The 25651-nt window shown below is 36.4% G+C and overlaps 1 long non-coding RNA gene across 1 annotated transcript; it reads left to right on the top strand.

Moving 5' to 3' along the window:
- The first annotated feature begins 718 nt into the window (after positions 1-718).
- LOC120300849 lies at positions 719-9074 on the top strand. The gene is made up of 3 exons (XR_005554758.1): positions 719-1734; positions 8017-8093; positions 9045-9074. It is a non-coding gene; the product is annotated as an uncharacterized LOC120300849 (long non-coding RNA).
- The last annotated feature ends 16577 nt before the right edge of the window (positions 9075-25651 follow it).

Genomic DNA, 25651 nt, shown 5'->3' with positions numbered 1-25651 from the left:
CATTCAAAAGATTTTTAGAAAAAAGATAAAGTTTACTCCTCAACTATTTTTACTTGGTATTTTTGTTGACTTAAATGAAAAAGAAACTACTTTGATGTTGAATTTATTAACTGCAGCAAGGTTACTAGTAGGTTTATATTGGAAGAAAGATTCCTTGCCTACTTTAGAAGAATGGATATTTAAAGTATCTAGTTTTGCAGAAATGGCAAAAATTTCTGCTTATTTAAAGGATCATACACAAGAAAGCTATATTACTGTAGGGGGAAGATGGATAGATTATATTCAGAAAAAGTATGGAATTAAAAAGTTTCATTTATTTTATGAATGAATATTAAATATTATAGAGAATTGTTTTATAGGTTATGGAGTTAAAGGTTAATTATGATATTTTTTTTCTCTTCCATTCTTTTTTTCCTTTTTTCTTAATTATTATAATTTTTTTTTATTAACCCTGTATTCTGCTCTGGGAAGTGAAGGGTTTTTTTTTCTACTTTAAAATTTTATTGTATTTTTATAAATGATTGTATGTTTTAAAAAAAATAAAAAAAAATTTTTCAAAAAAAAAAAAGAATTATTTTGCTAGCATGTGAAATTAAAGATATTGTATTTGCATACTCTGTTGGGTCTCCTTTTTTTTGAAATTGGAATGTAGATTGACCTCTTCCAATCTGGTGGCCACTGTATCATCCACCAGATTTGCTGGCATAGCTTTGTTAGAACCCTTACTGAATTCATCTGTTCCTGTAGTCTTCCAGCTTGCAATAACTAGACTGCTGATCTAATTTGTACTGCTGATCTTCTAGTATCAGAAGTTCTTTTAAGTAAGAAATATCTTTCAGGGCATCTTGAATGTTGACATGTGTACTGTGCAGAATTTCAGTAACAAATAACAACATTTTCAAATGTTTCAAATGAATAAAAATAAATTATAGGTATACCAAGGAGGAAATAACAGAGAATTTGAATGAATTTTTTCCTTCCATCTTTAATATCTTTACTGCTGAGAAATTAGGACTTCAAAACTGGTTTACATTACTGAGAAAATAATTATTCAGGCAAATCTGAGTAATGAAGGATAAAATTATAAGCTGAACTGATGACTAAAATAAATCAATCTCTGGATCCAAATAAAATGCATCAAAGAAAATTTAAAAATAAAAATAGGAAAAGGTATGCAATTTCTTCTGAATGTTGACATATTTTCTTGAGGACAAAAAAGTACCATAATTTTTTAAAATATATTGAAAGTTGTTAAAGGTTAACATTTGTTTTGGGGAAAATTCTTGGAATTAAGCAAAAACAGAGAAGCACGAGCCTTACTAAAAAACAACCAACATGAATCTCTCCATTAATCTTGTGCTTTTTAAAGGATGTTCAAAGAGCATGTAGACAAGGATAAGCCAATAAATATATATTATACTTACATTTTCAAAAAGCATTTAACAAGTCTCTTACCAAAGCTTCCTAAGCAAATTCACAAATCCAGCTGTTGTTAAAAAGACAGGGCTGTCAAAGACAGGCAACCAATTATAAAATAAAAACGAGAATATGATTAAATGGGAAATTCTTATGTTGTTGGAATCCTACAGGAGTCAATGCTGAGACAAGAGTTTTTGATCTAGCAAAATGATTTGAAGTTAAGAGTTGGTTAGTGCCGACGATAAAGATCGGCCGGCTGCGCCAACCGTAAGCCATAAGATCATCTAAGCAAGCAGACCCACTGTGGAAGATTTGGTGAGACTTTTTATTTACCTCTATTTTCTTTTTTTTCCTGTGAAAAGTTTTTTTTTGTTGGAATTATTTCCCTTTTTGTTGAAGCAGTATTTTAAATGGGGGAAGAGAAGCTTAAGAAAAGGATGAAATCCATTTTTGCTTTAATGGCTGACTTTGTTTTTGGATACTGTGTACAGTGTGGCAGGAGACAATGGGAGAGCTATTTGTGGAACTAGAGACTCGACTATGGAAACCTATTTGGAATAGAAAGAAACCCAAAATAAGATATAAATATTAAATTTGAGATGATAATTATGGATGATAAAGATTTTATAGCAATTCGGACTGTCTTGGATTTGATTTTTGCTAAAAGGGAGGCTATTATGAAATGATTTAGAACTTAATATTGAAGTATAGTAAGAATATGTGATTTTTTGTGTATGTTTGTTTTTTCTGTTTTGTGGTGTTTTTTTGGAATGAGATGGAATTAATAATTGGAGAATTATGGAAAAAGAATAGAAATATAGCTGAGAAATGTAAGAACTTACCGTAGTTTTGAAGCTAATATGTTTAAATATGAGAAATTTGGGGTCCCTGAATAGTAAAATAAATAGGTTAGTTTAAATTTAAATATATGAAAAATCAATAAAGTTTAAAACAGGATCTTTGGGATAGATAAGGAGCTTTTGTAAATGTTTATTGATTAATGAAATTCATATTTAGCATTATATTTAATGAAAACTTGTGTTAGAAATGTATTGAGATTGTAATAATTTAAATAGATAGAGAGCGTTAGTTTTGATTTAAGCATTTAATTTACCGTATATATAGCAATATATTAATGAATGAATTGGTGATAGGATTGTACTAATTTGATTATTACATGGATATTGAGCGATTGAAAATTTCTATTGATTAAGGAAACTTATATTTAGATATATTAATGAATGAATTTATTTGAATCTATTTGATTATAATATTCTACACAGATAGAGAGGGAAATTTTAAGAAACATCATCTGAAGTGTATATTTATAATGTTATTGTTTCTTTTGTATTTGACCACCATATCTCCACGCTGGATCTTAAGCTTCTGTTGGTGTAAAATGAAAAACTAATAAAAATTGTTTAATTGAAAATGGAACTACAGTACTAATATAATAAGACTCTTGTATAAATCTATAACATGACTACATTTGGAATAACATATTTAGTACCAATCACCTCATATTGATATATTATTGTAGGAGAAGATGAGACAGACCAGGAGTGGAATTAAGAGCTGTGAAGTATTTATCAACTATGCCTCTTTTTGGAGGATCCTGTCTTGGCCAATATTACAGATGTACTGATTAACTCCAGAACAGTCTGATATAATGAGTTGTATGTGGCGATAGTCTGGAACAAAATTCAGAAATTGTAGCGGGCCAGAATACAGTGGCTAGACTTCTGTAATGTACTGTATTTTCTAATGGAAACATGTGATGGGTTCTAGTAAAGTTGTACTGGTTTCCCATAAATTTACAGGTTAAATTCAAAGTGATTGTGCTATTGTATATCTCTCTAAATGGTTTGGGCCCTGCCTCTCTGGAGGAATAGTTCTCCTACTAGGTTGTGAATTGGAAGCTATGGTGATCTTTTAAATGTTTTAGAAGTTTGGACTTCTTTATTTGTAGCATTGAATTTTTGTTTCCTGCATATTGCTGTTAATAGTTTATATAATACAGCATATTATGTTGCTTTAATTTATTTTAGCACTTCTAAGATTCATTTCATATAGGCAGCATGTGAGTTATACTGTAATTATGATAAGTAAGTACATTTTTTAAAAAATGAAAAATAAAATAGCAAATAGTAAAGTTACTAAAGGTATTAAAAATAACCTTAGAAAACAAACATGCTCAATACATTTAAAAAAACTTAAGCTGAAGCTAAAATTATTACATTATATTTTCAATTTCCAGCTATGCTTCAAAAAACTAGGAAATTGCAATGTAAGATATGCATTTTATAATCAGTTCCATCTGAACTGAATATTAAAAAGAAGCAATAACTTAAAAACATTTCCTCAGGGCAAAGAGGGAATATACACAACACTTGGCGCACTCAGAGTTACAATATGCACCTTTAAAATGTCTATAGCTAATACTTCTTTTACAGAGCATGTTTTTTTCTGCACAGTTTTGAACACTGAAGGAGTTCAACGTAGTCTATGTTGTCACCCACACTTATCAAACTGCACAGTCTAGATAGATAGGTGGATGAAGAAAGATAGAGATAGTCATAGAGAGGTAGGTAGATAGACGATAGTTTGTGTGTGTGTGTGAGAGAGAGAGAGAGGGAGGGAGGGAGGGAGGGAGAGGGAGGGAGAGAGAGGGAGAGGGAGAGAGAGAGGGAGAGAGAGAGGGAGAGAGAGAGAGAATTCCCTTCTCATCCCTATGGGTGGGCTGTGTCTTCCTTCATCTTGGGGCCTCTACCAGAGGCCCGGGCAGGGCTTATCACATTATTTCAGCTGTTCCTAACACTGCACAAAGAGCTCTGATGTTGTTTCTGGAGTCTATGGTAGTGTTTCTGTCATCACTGGGATCACTTGCAGGGTCTTGTCTCATCCTGGCACTTCCTCTATTTGATCTTCCTCCTATGTCTGCTGCCGCCTCAGGCATTCTTTCACCAACTCATGTTTGAGTACCATCTTACTGATGTACTCCTGGATGCTCTGGGTTTTATTCAAGACATTGGCTTTGACATTCACTAGAGCCTGCCTGCCCTCTTTCTGGCTGGATGTGAGGTGGAAATCTCTGTAGGTTGTGAGAAGCTTCTGGAGTTTTTTTTTATAGTTTTCATCCCTTTGTTTGGCTAATTCACTATATTGGCCAGATATCTGAAAACTGGCATGGCATACATGATGGCATGGATCTTGTTCTTCCCATTAAGCTGGCTCTACAGGACTGTCTTATCTTTTGTTGACACTTGGATATTGCTGTCCTCTTTATTATTTTTATGTGGTTGTGGGATACCATGGTACTTGTAGCTGGTTTGTGTGTCTGCTACCCTGTTTCCCACAGACATGGGAGAGTTGGCAGCTGGAGTCACACAGCACGGTCTTTGGAGCATTCCTGCTGCCAGCTCTGGTATAACATTGTAGATAAATGTAAAGTGATCTTCTATATCAGGGCTTTTCAACCTTTTCACCCATTGTACCACTTTTAGGATATGGCAGCATCTGAGTACCACCAGTCACTTAGCAAGGTGTCAAAAACTTGGTGACCAAAAAAAAAAAAGAAAAAAGAAAAAAAAGAAAGACAAAAGGGGTAAAGTACAGGTAGTCCTTGACTTACAACAGTTCGCTTAGTGACTGTTTGAAGTTACAACGGCACTGAAAAAAATGCCCCCCAAGCCACAACCGAGCAGGACACCTGCCTGCCTGCCCAGCCGCGCTCTTTCTCCTGTCCAAGGTTTTCATTGTTGTGAGCATTTCTGTTGAGAATTGGCAGCAGGGATAGGGTGGGGGTGTTTGGTTTTTATTCCCCCCATCTGCTGGGTAGTTGCAGCAGGTTTTGGTCACTTAACATAACCCTGGACACTGTGACCGTCATAAATATGAATCAGTTGCCAAGCATCTGAATGTAAATCAAAAGACCCTGGAGATGCTGCAGCATTCCAGCTGATCGGCGCTTCTTTTGGGCTCTGCAGAAGTGCCAGAATCTGTGCTGCTTTCCAGCTGATTGGTGCTTCTTCAGAGCTCAGCAGAAACATCAGGATCAGCGCCAAGCTCCAGCTGGAGCCTGGCACTGATCCTGGCACTTCCACTGAGCCCTGACAGCCCTGCAGCTCCAGCCATCTCTCGCTCAGGCTTGTGCGGTGCTCATTCCCCTCCCCCACTACTTTTCTAGGATGGTTGCATACCACCTGCCAGGTGCCAATGTACCACAGTTGGTACCTGTACCACTGGTTGAAAAGCCCTGTTCTAAAGAGCAGTCAGGGTTGATCTCCTCTAGGACTGACCAGTTTGATTGCCTTGCAGTCCAAGGGACTCGCAGGAGTCTTCTCCAGCACCATAGTTCAAAGGCCTCAATTCTTTGGCGCTCAGCCTTTCTTATGGTCCAACTTCCACAGCCATACATTGCAACAGGGAAAACCATGGCCTTGACTATACACACTTTTGTTGGCAGGGTCCAGTTCTCACTGTTGCTTCTTGACCCACATATAGGTTTCTCAAGAGACAAATAAGATGGTCTGGTACTCCCATCTCTTTAAGAACTTGCCACAATTTGTTGTGATCCACACAATCAAAGGCTTTAGCATAGTCAATGAAGCAGAAGTAGATGTTTTTTTGGAACTCCATGATCCAGCGTATGTTGGCAATTTGATCTCTAGTTCCTCTGCCTCTTCAAAATCCTGCCTGTACTTCTGGAAGTTCTCGATCCACATACTGTCGGAGTCTAGCTTGTAGGATTTTAAGCATAACTTTACTTGCGTGTGAAATGAGTGCAACGATGTGATAGTTTGAACATTCTTTGGCATTGCCTTTCTTTGGCATTGGAATGTAAACTGACCTTTTCCAATCCTGTGGCCACTGTTGAGTTTTCCAAATTTGCTGGCAAATTGTGTGCCAGGCAAATTTTACTGCATCATCTTTTAAGATTTTGAATAGCTCAGCTGGAATACTGTCACCTCTACTAGCTTTGATGTTGCTCAGATATCCTAAGGCCCATTTTACTTCACATTCTAGGATGTCTGGCTCAAGGTCAGTGACCACCCCATCGTGGTTATCAGGGACGTTAAGCTCCTTGTATAGTTCTTCTGTGTAATTTTGCCACCTCTTCTTAATCTCTTCTGCCTCTGTTAGGTCCCTGCCATTTTGGTCCTTTATCATGCCCATCTTTGCATGAAACGTTCCCTTCATTTTCTTGAAGAGATCTCTGGTTCTCCCTATTCTATTGTTTTCTTCTATTTCTTTGCACTGTTCATTTAAGAGGGCATTATTATCTCTTCTAGCTATTCTCTGGAATTCTGCATTCAATTGGGTGTATCTTTTTCTTTCTCCCTTGCCTTTTGCTTCCCTTCTTTCCTCAGCTATTTGCAAAGCTTCCTCAGACAGCCATTTTGCTTTCTTGCATTTCTTTTTCTTTGGGATGGTTTTAGTTGGTACCTCTTGTACAATGGTGTGAACCTCCATCCATAGTTCTTCAGGCACTCTGTCTACAACATACAAATAAATAAATATGGAAGCTATTTCTTTACATTTTTTTGTTTTGCTATAATTATGCTATAATTAACATCCACTGTGTCTGGAAGGTGGTAAGTAGGTCATTTCCTATAGGAAAATGGGCCTCCTAATGCCATGTATCTATAGACATATTATGGGGAAGGGGAGGTATTATTTATGGATTTATCCATCACAATGAGGTTTCAGAATTGCGTTTTTATTATAAACATTAACAAAATAGCAAGCAGAAAATAGCTGACGACAATATGATACAGAAAACATGAGTTTTCAACATGCAGATATGTAGAGACTCACACATACCTGAGAATACTGGCAAAAGCAAAAATAGTTATGTTCTATATAGTATATATTGACCAATTCCAGCAACGACTTTCCTAAATTTCTAATGTGTTAACTTCATATAGTAGGCATCTGCCAATTATATTCAATATTTGCTTGAACAATCTTAAAACTTTCTTTTTGCAAGAAAATTGATTTTTTTAAAAAGGAGGATTTGATCTTTTTGGAAAGTGAATTCACTTAATTTGATAAAAACCGTTACCATTATTTAGGATGAAGCAGGGGTTGTCCTCCCCCCTTCTCTCTTCCTCTCCTTTTCTCCTTCCCTCTTCTCCTCTTCCTCCTTCTCCTTCCTCCTCCTCCTCCTCCTCACTAAATTGGAGCAAGAAAACATTTGAAATAGCATAACAGGAAACAAGATTATGTATTCATGTATAGATGGTTTGAACAAGGGATCTGTTTCACAGCTTGAAACTTCACATTCCAAAAAACGGAGATTCATTCTGAAAACCATTTCTAGCAATATTAAAACCTTCTCTAACTATACAGATTCAGACTACAAGTTATATTTGAAAAAGCTGTGATTTGTGCACAAAACACAAACAAGATGTAGAAGAAAAAGGGCAAAGTTACTGTGAAGTCACTGGAAATAGCATTGTTTAGAAATACTACTTTTTACTCTATTCATCCTTTGCTTGAAAGTTAGATAGGTTGATCGACTTAATTGTGATAATTAAGGAGATGGACACATAATTTTATTATGAACTTTAAATATGTTCTTTTTTATATTCTCAGCCTTAAATAGATTTGTTATGACTAAAGATTGAATACTTTTCCTCAAAGTTATTGTGATAGCAACGCATTTGATACAGGTAAAATTTTAAACGAATGCTCTGGATGCATTTCATTTATATTTTAATACTCATGTGTGTGGGCTTCGTTTAACCTGAAAGATAATTAATTGGTTTCCTCTCCTGGATGCATTTGATCTTAATCACTCAAGGTCAAAAATAATCATTATGAAATGTCTGAGTTCTGTATTTTTAGTACTTGGAATGTTACTACTTAGCGTTTTATATAACACACATAACAAAATTGCAAGCAAAGAGAATAGTACAGACAATTTTTGCTAGTTAATGGCAAACCTGCAATTGATTCATGAGTGCTGAAGGTAGCTTTTAAGATAAACACAGAGCTAATATATGATGTGTGCTGATTTTCAGATGGATGTAAGTATTAATTGTATCCTCTCAGACTTTTTTATGTGAGGAGTCATGATGGAGCAGTGGTTAGAATTCATTATTATTGGTAAACTCTGCCCACAGTCTGGAGTTTGATCTTGACTGATTCAAGGTTAACTCAGCCTTCTATCCTTCTGAGGTCAGTAAAATGAGGACCCAGATTGTTGGGGGCAATATATGCTCATATTGTAAACCACTCAGAGAATGCTGTAAAGCACTATGGAGGGGTATATAGGTCTAAGTGCTATTGCTATTGATATTATGAGCCTGAGAGAAATATAGTATGCATATATTTTTCATGCATAGTTATTTGAATGGAAAATATGTATGAATGCCTTGTGTTCAGTTTTCTGAAAATGTTAATACAGGAAGACTACATGTATTTTAATATATGTATAAGAAACATGTTGGGATGACTCCAATAAAGACAAAGTGAATATTATTTTCCATAAGGAAATAGCAGACTATTTAAAGAGACAAAAAGTGGTATTGATAGGGGATTTGAATTAGTGATTATAGGAGAAAACTTGTTACATCCAGAACAGTTCTGACTTGTCTTGCTGACTAGTTTTTTTTTTTCAGAGAATAGAGGAAAGAACAAGAGGAACAACCATCCTTGACTTACGGCTATCCAGTAAGGACATTTTAGATGAAAAATTGATTGTGAAGTTATTTCAAATGTTTCATTAACCAACTAGATAACATCAGTTAAAAAATGTGATGTCTTCTGCCTTTGAATCATCTACTACAGAGGTCCCCAACATTTTGGGCACCAGGGACTGGTTATGTGGAGAGAGATTTTTCCATGGACTGGAGGGGGAGTGGTTTTGTGTACTGCCTGAATCTCACAGATGGGTCTTTGCTTGTTTGTGTGGACTGGTTGCTGGCATGCCACAGCCCGGTACCAGTCCATGGCCCAGCGGTTGGGGATCCCTGATCTACAATATGTAATGCAAGGACTGCAACAGCTACTAGGTAGGGCAGACAGGCAGAAGACTAGAAGAGTGCATCTACAAACACCAATAAGCAGTCAGAACACATAATGAAACTTAATATTACAACACACAGTTTCCACTAAATATGATGAAAGAAAGAAAGAAAGAAAGAAAGAAAGAAAGAAAGAAAGAAAGAAAGAGAGGGGGGAGGAAGGAAGGAAGGAAGGAAAAGAAAGAAAGAAAGAAAGAAGGAAAATCTTGGAAGATTGGCATGCAGTTAAATCAGGCATCAGCAGACATACAGAGAGAAACCACATTTACATACCACCCATAAGAGACACAAAACATTCAGTCCTGAGCTAAGATATTCTCTTCTATTGGGGAAAGTTATCATCAGTTAAATTTATTTATACATTTCTTCCCTTGAATCAGCCATAAGAGGCAGGGATCTATTACCAAAATTGCTGTCTTTGCCTATTTGCTCAAATTTCACAGGATCAAAACAATCCCAGATAACAATGTAAGATATCCCAGTTATCTCAATGCCTTTCATTGAGCTACAGCTACAGCTAAATATGAACAATTTCATCTTCCAAATGTCTTGCAAACAATACACAGTGATCTCCAAGCATTTTTAAACTATTCCTTAACATACTCCAATATAATATTTGCTTGCCAGATTTTGAAATGTCTGATCAAGCTTTATACTTCTTGGTTCTAAATGATTATTTCTCCCTAGATTTCATTTCACTCCATTTCTTATCCATTCCATCTCCCTATCTTTTTTGACACTGGGCTTTGTTGGGCTGGAACACCTGAATTAGAACAAAGTACAAATAAAGTATACTATGGGGCTCTATTTACTCTATTTGTCAAATAAATGTACAAAATTCTTCCAAATTGAAAAATACAGGTAATCACATTATATAGATTTAATACTAACATTTCCTCCAATTAAAATAAATCTTATTAAGTGTAGCATGCCAGATATAGCTCTCTCATTTAGTTTCTTCCTCTCTCTGATATACATCTATCTCCCCTGCCTTTCTGCTTTGAATGCGCCAATTATAAGTATATTTACATGCTGGGTCTTGGTCACACAGCTGGAGCCCTCACTAACTGCTTTTATTAATGAAGAAAGCTTTCTTCCTGTGCTGTTTTCTTTTTTCTTTTTTTGAACTTATAGTTTCTCTCTGCTCAATAAAACATCAATCCTGCAATTAGCACCACATTTGTATATTTTCTTAATATTCCAACAAATTGAACTGAAAATAGAAAGTGATATTTGAATTTGAACCTCTATCTGTGGCTAATTAAACTTTAATGATAATAATTAGTTACTATGAGATTATATTAGTTTTAACAAAAATAGTCTTTGAGAACAAGCAAATATTGCAGTTTTTTTTAAAAAAAATCTCTCTTCTGCAGTATATTTTAAATCTAGTCATTGATATTGATATAAAGTTTGTATTACTGTACATTAATAACCCAAATTTGTTTAAAGCAAAAGAGGAACACTTTCTTATACATGGTACAAAAATGTTAGAAACATAATTTTGCTTTCTAACTCGTAACATAATTTTAAAAGTAAAAACAAATGCATGGCTCAGACAGCTTTTAATTTAAAATGTATAGCACCTCTCTTATGGCATTTATAACATGTTTAAAAACTATCTGCTCAGTTTTCATTTCCTTGTATTTATAATCGAGTGTAAAGATATAAAGCAAAACAATAAAAATTAATATACAGTATCTTCATTCAGTCAAGTGCTTAGGAAAGGGAAAAGGGAAAACTGAAATGGCTAAGAAAAATCAATGTCCGAATGTGACTGGGTGAATGTACAGATACCACATATGGAGAGATGGAAGTCCTGGGATTTTGCAACCTTTTTCCTGCAAAACTCTCCTAGCAGAATAAAGGGTTTATTTTCCATTATGCCAAGTGGCTTGTGATCCTAGAAATTAATGATCAGTCATAGTGTCATTAAATAGACTGGTTCAAATAGCTGCATAACTGGGGCATCAGAAAGCTGCCATGCTAGCAGCTTGGCAAACATGTACAGAAGATGAAAATGCATCACATCACACTGTTAGCACTCTGGTTTTGGCATTTATCACAATGTTCTCCAAAAGGAAGAAGCTCAATTTCTTTTTGTTCTGGTGACCAATTGCCCTAATTATAGGTACTAAAAATGGCACAATGCAAGGCAGAGCAACTGATCACAGCAAACTGCTATGTACAGTAGGAACATTCCATCTTTTCTCTATGTGCAGAAGATGCAGGGCTTCTGAATGTCTTTCTGTTGACACGATATCTACCATTTTAGAGATGCTGCAAAAAGTTTAAATAATTACCTAACCAACTTCCTGGGAAGAATTCATGCTGCCACATAGGCTATTATGGCTAAAAGTCATGCATTCTAGAGGTTTGCCATTGCTTTCTTCCAGAATTTTGTTGTAGAAGTTTATTTCCAGTTATGTCGATTGTCCCTGGGATTTTTGGTGATCTCCACATACTAATCAGCTCACCCTTTTGCTTTTAAAATCAGCTGCAGTCAACTTGCCACATTCTGCAGCTAGCTGCAATACTTGAGTTAAAAGGAAAATAACAAGATTTTACATAGCTGTTCCTATGGGTTAAAGTATGTTCTTTCAGTACAGAGGAATATACAAAATATAATATTGGTATTTAGTTTTCATAAAATGCTTGTGCTCTCATCAGCAGTTTGTGGACTGATGGTAGACTTGCTCTAGAGAGAACTTTAATAGTCCCATGATCTCTGCAGGAGCCACACTCCAGCTCCAGCTCCACTTGTGTGACCAGATGATTTGGCAGAAATCTTGAAAGGGTTTTTCATGTGATAGAGAGCTGTAAGATTCCTCAGTGGTTCTTCCAATCCTTGTTGATTGTCTTCCCCTTGTAGAGATGTATGATGAAGACATTTTTAAATTCCTGAAGAATGAATCTTTGCTTTCAAAAAGACTGGAGTAATTTAGTGTTTGTCTATAAATACAGGACCAGTGACTTTGAATATCTCTGCAGGTATATCTTCTGGTCCTGGCCTTTGCATTGGATAGTTAGTTGACAGTTCTGTGAATTTAGCTACTACTGGTGAGTCATCTATGGTGCTGGTGATGTTGATGTTGTTCAGGGTAATCTTCTCCATTACCTCATTGTTAATAGATGACAGTCAGTTGAGAATGATTTCAAAGTGTTCAGCCCATCTCTGCAAGTTCTGAACTTATTCTATAACAAAAATTGTACCATCTAACTTAGGAAGGGGGAACTCCTGAGAGAATGAGGTCTGTAGAGAGCATTAAGGGCTTCATAGAACCATTTACAGTCATTTTTATCAGCCTAGAATCAGCAATTTATTCTGGACTATCCTACAAGCATCTGTAAAGGTGTTTTCTTGGCAGCTGATGATAAATCATTCTGATAGACAAGATGAGGGTAATGCTTTTCAAGAAGTGGAGCATGCATCTTCTCATCATTTTCATCAAACCAGTTATGCTGCTTGTGACTAGAGGGCCCTAGCATCTTCACTGCTAATGAATGAACAACATCCCTGAAGCATTCCCAATCAAGCTCAGGACTGTCAGCAAGATGAAAGTCAGAAAGCTTAGTTTCTAAATCTTCAGCCAGTGCTAAAGCCACTGTAGCAGACATGTCAAACTCACGACGTCACATGATGTTGTGTATCGGGATTGGTTTGCTATTGCTGGCAATGGGGTGGGCACAGCTTCTGCATGACATGTCTGGCCCACAGGCTGGCAGTTTGACACCCCTGCACTGTGGGGTTCTTCAGCCTGCCACATTAATTATTTTCATGGACTTTTGACTACCTCTTGATTTTTGATGTGGAGCTTCACTTTAGAAACAGACTGTGATCTGTCCAACAATCAACACTACTTGGTCATTCTGATATCCTGACTGCCTTTGTCCTGATGTCATAGTCAATTCAATTTATAGCCAATAAGATACCAATACATACATACATACATACATGCATACATACATACATACATATAATACATCCAGGAAGTTTTGTTACTGGTAGGCAGATGAAAAGGTGTCTTGGTGATGAGGAGATTGTGTACTGCACACCTATATAGTAAGCACAAGTTATTATTATTATACTTATCCACTTCATGACTCCCAACAATTCCTCACACTCTGCTCTTGCTTGAAGCCATTGAACAAGATCAGCTTATCAATACTACTCACTACTGATACTAGGGCATTTAGTTCTTCATAGAAGTAGCTCTTCATCTTGTCATTGTAGGAACATAAGTCTTGATCAGGGTAGCTTGACTTCTTTTCGGTGGTGAAGGTTCTAATGGCAAGTCTCCGAACATGATAAATTGCTGCCACAGGGCTGTAGTGTCAAAGTTATATCTTGCAAGCTCTTTGATAACCAAGGCTATTCTTGTCTCTGCTCTATTTGCTGCAGGTTTGTCCAAAGGTATGTGCATGTTCCAAGTGACAATAATGAATGCATTATTTTATACTTTTCTGTATTTATTTGATTACCAAAATAAAATTCCCATCAGCCACAGTAACTGATCAGGGTATAATGAGGCAATAGTAATAGCAATAGCACTTAGACTTATATACGGCTTCACAATGCTTTACAGGCCTCTCTAAGCAGTTTACAGAGTCAGCATACTGCCCCCAACAATCTGGGTCCTCATTTTACTGACCTCAGAAGGATGGAAGGTGGAGTCAACCTTGAGCTGGCAAGATTCAAACTGCCAAATTGCTGGCAATTAGCTGTCAGCACAATTAGTCTGCAATATGGCATTCTAACCACTGCGCCACCATGGCTCAAGCAAGCTGTGTCCACTTGTTAACAATGTCCATTTAACTGTAATATAGTTCCAGTGAGGGAAAAAAAATAGGATCAGCAGTGAGTTACTGTTATAAATTGCTATGAATCTATGTCCCTAGTTAGCAATAATTTCCAGTTATGACTCCAACAACTCCCTTCTAGGCTGCAGAGTTGCACCCTACCCTTGCATTAAAGTTGCCAGTCAAGATCAGCTTATCAGTGCTACTCACTGTTGATGCTAATACATCTAGTTCTTCATAGAACTTGTTTTCATCGAGATTAGTTTTTCATTTTGTCATTGTAGGGCTATAGGCACTGATTAGCATAGTCGATTTCTGTGCTCCAGACAACATCTGGTCCCAGATTTAGTAAAAAATTCAGCTGCTCAAAAAAGCTGTTTTAGTAGGATGGTTAATGCACGTTCCGTCAGAGTGCTGTTGTTGGCTCTTAATAAAGAGTTTGCCAATGTTGGGAAAAATCTATTAGAGAACTTTGCTTCTGGGTTCTTCGCCCAATTGTAAACAGCTCTGTAAAGAAAAAGAACCCCCTCCTTTTTTTTTAGTCAAAGTTTGTGCTTGATTTTTGAGTGGTAAACCAGGAGCCACACTCTAGGAAGAATTTGATTATTTTATTTACATATAATTAAATGCAGTTAATATGATTACTTTGAATTTCATTCTATCCCATTAAAAAACAATATATATTCTGAAATCTCAGCTTGGCTTCTGTTCTGTAAAGTCAACATCCAGGTTATAGTTGAGCAAGAACAGGCCAAGACTTAAGGTTTCTCTCCATCACAAGTACATGAGACGTGTCTCAGTATCTACTGTATGTTATTTTGTGTTATCATTTTGCAGTGACTGAGACCAAGCTTTAAAAATCTTGCACATTGCAAAAAAAAACCCACCTCCTTCTTTTACATTTATGTATAAGTGTACTTTCTTTTTCTTGTGCAGAAACTCTATACAACATAAAATGTCAAAGCTGTGAGCTAATTCATATGCTCATTTGCTCATAGCTAATCAAAATACAACCCAAGATAACTTCTCTCTTTTTCCTAGATATAAGGGAAGGTCCTGGGGCTACTTTTTGCAGTAGTAAATCTTCTGATTCACTATGTGTAACTGATTATTGGAGAGGGGCAAATAACTGCTAAGCCTCATAGCCTTCCATATTTTATTACTTGCATTAGCTTGCTGATGTTTGCTAGTAGTGTGCTGTTCTCTCTCTCTCTCTCTCTCTCTCTCTCTCTCTCTCTCTCTCTCTCTCTCTCTCTCTCTCTCATTAATTGCCATAATATTAAACTTTTGTCCACAGAATTGCTGACTTGTTCTCATAGGCTAGTCCTATAAAGTCTGAGTAGGGAAATGAAACAAGATGCATTTATTTTTCAGAATTCTGATAACATGATTCTCATTCCGACAGAGGTTTGATCTGTAAGGTGAGGAACCCTTCTGCTATCTTTAGGCTCAATTTAAGATTTCAGATTACTTCTTCTGGATGTAATTATAGTGTTCTTAGTTGGAATTTTCCTACGGAGGAGCTTAAGTCACAGTAAGAATTCCTTGGCCAAAATGACCATCAGGCCTTTTAATTGTCATTAGAGTTTTCAATTTTTGACAAAGATGCATATATTGAGCATGAATAATCGAATGCAGCACTGTAGGATGGTAAGAAAAACCTAAACAGAAATAAGAGAGAATTATATTTCTTAGAGAAGTTAAGCAAGCAGGAAACTGCAGCCTTCTGAAAGACAAAGATGCTGAGTTAGCAGTACTGAGTCAGCACTGTGTCAGTGGCCAGAACAGAACTAAATGAACATTAATGATGGTTTGCATTAAAGCATTATTAGAATTCTGGTAATGGCAGTGATCAATATAAATATATTTATAAATTGTACTATAAAACCATGCTATTGTTTATCAAGCAATGTGGTATACATTGGGTAATTTTGTTTCTTTAAACCAAAAAGGTCAAAATTTGGAAATTACAAACTGCATTTGAAAATGACTTTTTTTTTAAAAAACCACCAAACTAATCAGCAGTGAAGATGCTTTTAGTTATACCTTGGTGGAGTTAAGTCACTAGCTGAAATTTTCTTTCTTTCTTTCTTTCTTTCTTTCTTTCTTTCTTTCTTTCTTTCTTTCTTTCTTTCTTTCTTTCTTTCTTTCTCTTTCTCCCTTCTTTCTTTCTTTTTTCTTTCACACTAAATGTAAGAATTGAGGATTCTTTATAGATCAAACATATTTTCTGTTAGTTGTCATTTTTTTTAATTCTAAAAACTTCCAAGATCACTTGTAATCAAAATTGAATTACACATTAAGAGGGTGACCAAAATTAAATAACCTATTTTTTTTTAAAAAGACAGAAAGTTCAAAACTGTTAAGGGTGGATAGAATTGGATCACTTTTTCCATTTAAAACTATAATGTTCCACACAAATTACTGCATCTCTATGGAGATGGAAAAATACATCTATATAAATGTTTCAGATAAATGATGTAGGAAGTAAAGGAGACACATCTCCTTGTGTCAAATATTGATTTTTTTAAAAAGTGAAATCCAGTCACACAATTTACACCCTGAATATTAAGAAAACCAGTATAAAGTACTAGAAATCTCACTGATGCATTCTTACCTGCTCAGCTTTTTAATATGAAGGATATTAGGGTTTGGGTGTAACTGATAGACCAGAGTCCAATGTTTTCCATGCAAAATGTTTCACCTGGGTTAAAGAAGGAAAATAATTGTTTTCAAAGTCTGAACAGATATTGCTAATTTTGTATGACCAAGAAAAACCCTTTTTGTAACCAAGACTATCTGCAACCAAGACTCCTGCTGCGAACAGCAACAATAATTTGGTCCAGTGAGGAATGAAGAAGTTGAAACACTGATGCTATAGTATTATCAGAAGGTGCCTAGTCAAGATTTCCAATCTTCTTCAGATTTTTGTTTTTCTCTTGTTGGCAGGTATATTAATGGTGGTAGTCATGTTTTACTGGCATAGGTAACTTACCAATCAATTTTATTTCATTTTCTGCTGAAAATCTTTGAGAAATCATAATTTTCTTATTCAGTGGCTTGCCACCAATTTTTGGCAGCAGAGTCTTGTGGCAGGAGACTATCTTATATATTTAAATCATGCAACAAAGAGAAGATAGATGGGTTAAGAGCTCTGTTAGACAGAGAAGCAAAGCTGTCTGGTTTATTATTATTATTTTAACATCTTTATTTCCAGGGATGGGGGCCATATTTCTCTGCTCTATGTGCCAAAATAATTTGACTGATGACTTTGGGCTTTATATTTATTGATTTTCTGGAGGTGAGCAACATTAACTAATGTATCTCAAGCAAAAAATTCCTAAGCCCTGGATATTTTCCCATTGAACAGTCATTTAAATGGCTTGAATAGTTTTTAAAAGAAGTTAATATTGCAGCCACAGCAGCTATCTGTCTATGCCTGTAAGTTTGTTGTTCAAAGGAGGAAATTGGTGTGCCACAACTTCAGCCCAGCATAATCTCTCATACTGTACTTCCTTTGCAAAAAAGTGGCTATTACCAAGCAAAAACAGCTAGAATGATAATTGCTTCTATCCTGACAAACTGAAACCAAAACCAGGAAAGAACAGAGAACAGTGACAATGTCACCAAGTGAACATTATTTCCCCACTTAAAGAATACCCAAAGATAGAATTCTTGTCTAAAGCCTCATTACTGCCAAGCAGAGTAGACATCCTTTGTGTTACTTATGTGATAATTCAGTGACAGAAGGAAATAAAAAAAAAATCAATCAAATCCAATCCAATAGCCTTTATGGATGAATAGGGAGTTGAAACCATGTCTTCTTTCTATGTTTGCTTACTCATTCCATTCCATTTTACTAGTTCTTCAAATTATGAATCCTCATACTGCAATTGAAACCATCATGAAAAGTTCACAGTTCTATTTGTGATGCTATTGATGTAGAATGAAACAGGTATGATGGTCCCAAGGCATACATGGATGTCTTTCCTGTAGCAGCACATGTGCTAGAGCTCCAAAATAACTGGTGCTTTGATGCAGTTCTTTAATTATATGCTAACTTAAGTGCTATATACATATACATTGGGATTTGTGCAATCCTTAGCTGCAGGCACACCCACATGTTTGGTTCAGTTATCTTGGTATTTTCTTTCTACCCACAAAAACCATTTGATGACTTTGTATGCAGTTCTCCAGAAATGTTTCTTTAGTTGGCCCCATCCTGGGACCTCTTATTTCTTAATGGATTTACATTTGCCCATTTCACATTACCAAACTACATACTCACCAATCAATTAATCTGAATTTAAGTAAAAGCATTTATATTGACAGGTACTTAGGTCCAAGTTTATTGTTCTTTCAAGAGCACTTACTGTAAAAAGTCTCAGAGGACAAGTTCTGTCTGAAACAAAGACCTATTTCTCAAAATACCAGTGGAGAAGATATGTAAGTCTGGAATATAGCATCTGCCACAAAGAGTCATGGGGGAATCTCTCTGTCTGTCTGTCTGTCTGTCTGTCTCTCTCTCTCTCCTCTCCTCTCCTCTCCTCTCCTCTCCTTTCCTCTCCTCTCCTCTCCTCTCCTCTCCTCTCCTGAAGTTATTTCTTTGTGTCAAAGGCAGTTTGGTCCTATTTTTGTCTTTGGGCAAAGTAAGCAATCAATTCATACTGTTTGTTTTATTATCAAAGGGAAACAAATTGCTTTTTTTCTTTTGTCATTTTCTTGCTACAATGGAAAATAATTTCTCATGTATTTCCTTCCTTAAGGGAGAAAATAATGTCACCAGTCTCTATGACTATGCACTTTTACTGAAGAAAAAAAATATCTTTGCCACTACCTTGGGCAGAAGCGCATTTAGCTACTTGAAATAGATTTGGTATGTTTTGATACTGATGAAAAATCCACTTTGCCAGCTGTCCTGAAAACTCTTCAGGTTTGGGAACAGGATACAAATATAATAAACAAGCAATACAGCACCTCATAGGTTGTGGATGAATAGGAAAGAAAAGTAAAATTACAATTTATGAAGAAGTTATTTTGATTTCTGTTTTCTACATGTTTTCTGAATTTATAAGATCCTTGCTGAAGTAGGAAGGCAACAACTCTGCACAATAAGTTTCAAGTGTGCTGTAAATTTAGTCAAGAAAGACATTACTGCATTGGCAACTTTACTTTTCCTTTCTCCCATAATGATTCCAGCACAGAATTACTCTTTTTTCTCAGGGAAATATCCTCCTTTTCATTTGAGCAAACATCTGGAATAAGTCTGGTGGGCTGATAAGTCAAATAAGCTTATGTAAGAAAAATGGTGACCACTGTGTTCTCATAATATGGGTAACTTATTCAGATGGCAAGTAAACAGTTAACTAAGGACTGAGGTAGCAACAACTGTGACAAAATAGAGCTTGACAATCAAGACATGCTCTTGTACCTCCATCCCAATACATGCAGGATGCAAAAGGAAGCTTTGGAAGCTCAGTCATCTTGGACTGTTCTCTGCTAGGAGCCATATGGGTTAAGGAGTCACTCTTGTTTCACCACAGGTATCTTCAAAAGGAGAAGGTATTGCTTCCTATTAGATCATGAGTTTTGCACAGAAATAGTCTCACTTTAATTCCACTTCAGTTAAAGACTGCTAAGAATCTTTTCTCTGTGTTTCCATGGATAATTGCTGTGTATCAGGTTAGATAGTACAGGTAAGATGGTGCAATATCGAGCAATTTAATATACAAATATTGCACATACAAAGCAATCTCATCTAATTTGTTATTCTTGCTAAATTTTCTAATCTCTCTGATTCAAATACACACATGAACACATTGCAGAAAAAAATGTGATGCTAGCAATTTTAGCAATGTCAGTTCAATGTGAATCACAAGGTTTATCACAATTGTAATAATTTGGAAACACATTTTGTGAAAATTCAAAGCATCACAGGTATTGCTAGATCAAGATAAATAGCTACATATAGGTCATACAATCCTTACTGCAACCAGTGAGTCAACAATTGTGATCTGAAAAAAGAGTGGACCCTACATTTGCAGAAAAATGCCAGGAAGAAAAAAAATATCTTGCTGATGACTTCTCTTGAAAGAAGATGAAGCCTTTGTAAAAAAAAGAAAAAAGAAAAGAAAAAATTAAAATTAAAATACTCCAGACAAATTAAATGAGTGGGTAACTTGCATTCAAAATTTTAAAAGACATATAAGACTACAAGTTTGGTAAGGCTGAATTAAGGTTACTCCTACTGTGGTACATTCTTAAGGCCTGTCTATTCATTATATAGAATATCCATTTGTTGTCCAGAGATCTGAGCTTATTTCCTGACAATTTTGGGAATAGTTAAAGAATAAATTTGCTGGTTCTCTGTGTAGCTGAATAAAGCTCCAGCAAAGTGACTAATTAAAAAAGCAGAATGTTGAAGATTGGTGACAAAACACTCTGACCTCTGAATATCTGTAAACTATTGAGATAAATGAGACCATCAAATTGTTCTGCTAATTTAGTTGCAATAAATACAGATAGCTTCTGATTAAAATCAAATTCCCAGATGTGAAAGATGTATTCTGCAGAGAATCACAAAACAGCCACAATGTGTATGGCCCAAATATATTTTCAGGCAAATTGAGACATTATTAACACAGCAAGTTAAGGCCTTCTCTTCCAAAGATGACTAACCCAAAACATAAAATATTAAAACTGATTACATTTGGTAGTATTGCAACCTTACATTTATAGTTATAATGCCATGTTACGAAGTTTTGTCTTCTGTATAGGTTTGTATGGGACACAATGGCTTTTCCATTTTCAACTTCATATATTTGGAGAGTCAAGACAATTTTTGCAGTCTGTAATTTGTTTGGGGGAAATAATTCAGGCAATCCCACTAGGAAAGCTAGGTAGTGACAAATATTTCTCTTCTAGGGCGCAAAGAAAAAAAATCTGCTGTGAACTCTGTATAATGTCAGGAAGGGCATCCAATCAGTTAACGCTCAGCTCCATCTGGTTTCCCTGAATCTACCCCGAATTAAGGGATTACAGTGTCATAAAAAGGAAGGATTTTTACAATCAATTTATAGATTTATGAGTTTGGGTTTCATAAGGACATAGAAATATAAGCAAACTAATTATACAAAACTATTTTTGCCCTCCAAATTCAAATTGCTTCTTTTAGCACTCTGCAGAAAATTAGATTTTATTTTAGCCAATCCTTTGCAGAATCACATCCAAATGCTTGGAAGAGAAAGCTGGATCCAACAAGCTACACCTAGGACATCAAAGGATATGCAACCTAATTTTGCTCAGATGCTGATAGACTAGGACTATCATTTTACTATAGTATTACTTTAGATTGACTTTAGTCTGATGGAGCAGCTTTTTAAAAAAATTAATAGAACTGAAAACTGAACTTGATTTACTCTGAATGATAGTTTATTCAGTTTAAATGTATGTTATTAGAATTATACAGTCCCAATATTGTTGCTACTTCTGAAAGTTAATATCTGTTAGAGGTTTCTGGAGAAATTTATTGAGACTGAAAAGCCAATGATCCATTTTTATAAAAAGTTGGAGGAATTGGGTGATTTTGATATTTTTTATTTGCCTACAGTTTAAAATGACTTTGAAGGTTCAGATTATGCAAATCAGTGAAAGGTTGCTTTAAAGAAAATAAAATTTGTCTCATTTGAGTTAATATCGATGCTACTATCATAGACAATGTTGTTTTGTAGATATTTGATGAGAACCAATTTTGAACAATGGTAAAAGTCATTGAACTACAGGTAGTTTTCAATTTATGATTATAATTGAGCCTGGAATTATGTTGTGCTGATCATTAAGAAGGTCATCACATGCCATTGCTTGATTTTATGACCATTTTTGAGGCAGTGGTTAAGTGTTTTTTAAGTGAATCCATTGTTTGAACTAGGTATAAATGCCAGTTTCCTCAAAAAAAGTTATAAATCATGGTCACATGATCATGGGACATTGCAAACAGATGTAAATGTAGGGTGGTTGCTAAGTGTTCAAAATGTGATCATGTGATTGCAGGGGGGCAACTATCAGAATTTTGAATGGTTGCTAAGGAACTGGTTGTAAGTCTAGGGTGACTTGTAATGCTGGGACACTGTGAATTCTAGTCCTATCTTAGCCACCTGGGTGGCCTTGGGCCAGTCATGCTCTCTCAGTCCCAAGAAGGTGGCAATGCAAGCCACTTCCAAAACCGTGGTCAAGAAAAGAGCATGGACTTATCTATATAGTTGCCACGAATCAAGACTAATTGATTAGAAAGTATTATCTATCTGTCTGTCTTATATTTATCTACAAAGTTATTCTCTCTCTCTCTCTCTCTTCAGAATATGACTGTTGTAGCACTGCTGCTGAAACTGCAGTTTAGGAGCTGGAAAATTACCCCTTCCAGTCTTTACAGGACCTGTTCCTATAATTGCCATATTTGGGGCTGAGATCTTAGGATTATTGACATTTCAGGCTACTCCATACACTTATACAATATTTTTGCCTGTATGTCCAGTATCTAGATTCTGTCAAGGTACAAGCAGTATGAACACATGATGGATGGCCAAAGAAGAATAAAATAGGAATATATCTCCAGCACTGGCTTATTGATGTTGGTCAATATCTAAAGGGGTTTTTGGGGGAGGGGAAGAGTTCCAGCAAAGGAACAGGGAAGTAAACTTTTCAGCAATTTGATTTGGAGGGTATTTTGTTCATGAGCAAATTTTCTAGGACTTTTTTTGGTCTTAAATATTTAATATTTCATATTGTTAATATAGTCAAGCATTTGTTGTTGTTGTTAATTGCGAAGTCGTGTCCGACCCATCGCAACCCCATGGACAACGTTCCTCCAGGTCTTCCTGTCCTCTACCATCTTCTGGAGTCCATTTAAATTCACACCTACTGCTTCAGTGACTCCATCCAGCCATCTCATTCTCTGTCGTCCCCTTCTTCTATTGCCCTCAATCTTTCCCAGCATTAGGCTCTTCTCCAATGAATCCTTCCTTCTCATTAGGTGGCCAAAGTACTTGAGTTTCAACTTCAGGATCTGGCCTTCTAAAGAGCAGTCGGGGTTGATCTCTTCTAGGACTGACCGGTTTGAACGCCTTGCAGTCCAAGGGACTCGCAGGAGTCTTCTCCAGCACCATAGTTCAAAGGCCTCAATTCTTTTGCGCTCAGCCTTTCTTATGGTCCAACTTTCACAGCCATACATTGCAACTGGGAAAACCATGGCCTGGACTATACGCACTTTTGTTGGCAGGGTGATGTCTCTGCTTTTTAGAATGCTGTCTAGATTTGCCATAGCTTTCCTCCCCAGGAGCAAGCGTCTTTTAATTTCTTGGCTGCAGTCCCCATCTGAGGTGATCTTGGAGCCCAGAAAAATAAAATCTGTCACTACCTCCATTTCTTCCCCATCTATTTGCCAGGAATTGAGAGGGCCGGATGCCATGATTTTGGTTTTCTTAATGTTGAGTTTCAAGCCAACTTTTGCACTCTCCTTCTTCACCCGCATCAAGAGGCTCTTTAGTTCCTCTTCACTTTCTGCCATTAGAGTGGTATCATCTGCATATCTTAGGTTGTTGATATTTCTCCCGGCAATCTTAATTCCAACTTTTGATTCATCTAGCCCTGCCTTTCTCATGATGTGCTCTGCATATAAGTTAAATAGGCAGGGCGACAGTATACAGCCTTGCCGGACTCCTTTTCCAATTTTGAACCAATCAGTGGTTCCGTGTTCGGTTCTCACTGTTGCTTCTTGACCCACATATAGGTTTCTCAAGAGACAAATGAGATGGTCTGGTACTCCCATCTCTTTAAGGACTTGCCACAATTTGTTGTGATCCACACAATCAAAGGCTTTTGCATAGTCAATGAAGCAGAAGTAGATGTTTTTCTGGAACTCCCTAGCTTTCTCCATGATCCAGCGTATGTTGGCAATTTGATCTCTAGTTCCTCTGCCTCTTCGAAATCCTGCCTGTACTTCTGGTAGTTCTCGATCCACATACTGCTGGAGTCTAGCTTGTAGGATTTTAAGCATAACTTTACTAGCATGTGAAATGAGTGCAATGGTGCGATAGTTTGAACATTCTTTGGCATTGCCTTTCTTTGGAATTGGAATGTAAACTGACCTTTTCCAATCCTGTGGCCACTGTTGAGTTTTCCAAATTTGCTGGCAAATTGAGTGTAGCACTTTTACTGCATCGTCTTTTAAGATTTTGAATAGCTCAGCTGGAATACTGTCACCTCCACTAGCTTTGTTGTTGCTCAGATTTTCTAAGGCCCATTTCACTTCACATTCTAGGATGTCTGGTTCGAGGTCAATGACCATCTCATTGTGGTTATCTGGGATGTTAAGCTCATTCTTGTATAGTTCTTCTGTGTAGTTTTGCCATCTCTTCTTAATCTCTTCTGCCTCTGTTAGGTCTCTGCCATTTTGGTCCTTTATCATGCCCATCTTTGCATGAAACGTTCCCTTCATATCTCCAATTTTCTTGAAGAGATCTCTGGTCCTCCCTATTCTGTTGTTTTCTTCTATTTCTTTGCACTGTTCATTTAAGAAGGCATTCTTATCTCTTCTAGCTATTCTCTGGAATTCTGCATTCAATTGGGTGTATCTTTCTCTTTCTCCTTTGCCTTTCGCTTCCCTTCTTTCCTCAGCTATTTGCAAAGCTTCCTCAGACAGCCATTTTGCTTTCTTGCATTTCTTTTTCTTTGGGATGGTTTTAGTTGCTACCTCTTGTACAATGTTGCGAACTTCCATCCATAGTTCTTCAGGCACTCTGTCTATCAGATCCAGTTCCTTAAATCTATTTGTCACCTCTACTGTATATTCATCAGGAATATGATTTAGTTCATACCTGAGTGGCCTAGTGCTTTTCCCTACTTTTTTCAATTTAAGCCTAAATTTTGCAACGAGAAGCTCATGATCTGAGCCACAGTCAGCTCCTGGTCTTGTTTTTACTGACTGTATAGAGCTTCTCCATCTTTGGCTGCAGAGCACATAGTCAATCTGATTTCTATGTTGACCGTCTGGTGATGTCCATGTGTAGAGCCGTCTCTTGGGTTGTTGGAAAAGAGTGTTTGTTATGACCATCGTATTCTCTTGACAAAATTCTATTAGCCTGTGCCCTGCTTCATTTTGTACTCCAAGGCCAAACTTGCCTGTTATTCCGGTTATCTTTTGGCTTCCTACCTTAGCATTCCAATCCCCCATGATGATAAGGACATCATTTTTTGGTGTTAATTCTATAAGGTGCTGTAGGGCTTCATAGAACCGGTCAATTTCATCCTCTTCAGCACCAGTGGTTGGGGCATAGATTTGGACTACTGTGATATTGAATGGTTTGCCTTGGATCGAATAGAGATCATTCTGTCATTTTGAGGATTGT

This window comes from Crotalus tigris, unplaced genomic scaffold (assembly GCF_016545835.1).
Source record: "Crotalus tigris isolate CLP2741 ecotype Arizona unplaced genomic scaffold, ASM1654583v1 scf7180000024359.8030256, whole genome shotgun sequence".
NCBI classification, from domain to species: Eukaryota; Metazoa; Chordata; class Lepidosauria; order Squamata; family Viperidae; genus Crotalus; species Crotalus tigris.
Note: the sequence above shows the minus strand (reverse complement) of the source record. Positions and strands in the feature narration are given on the sequence as shown.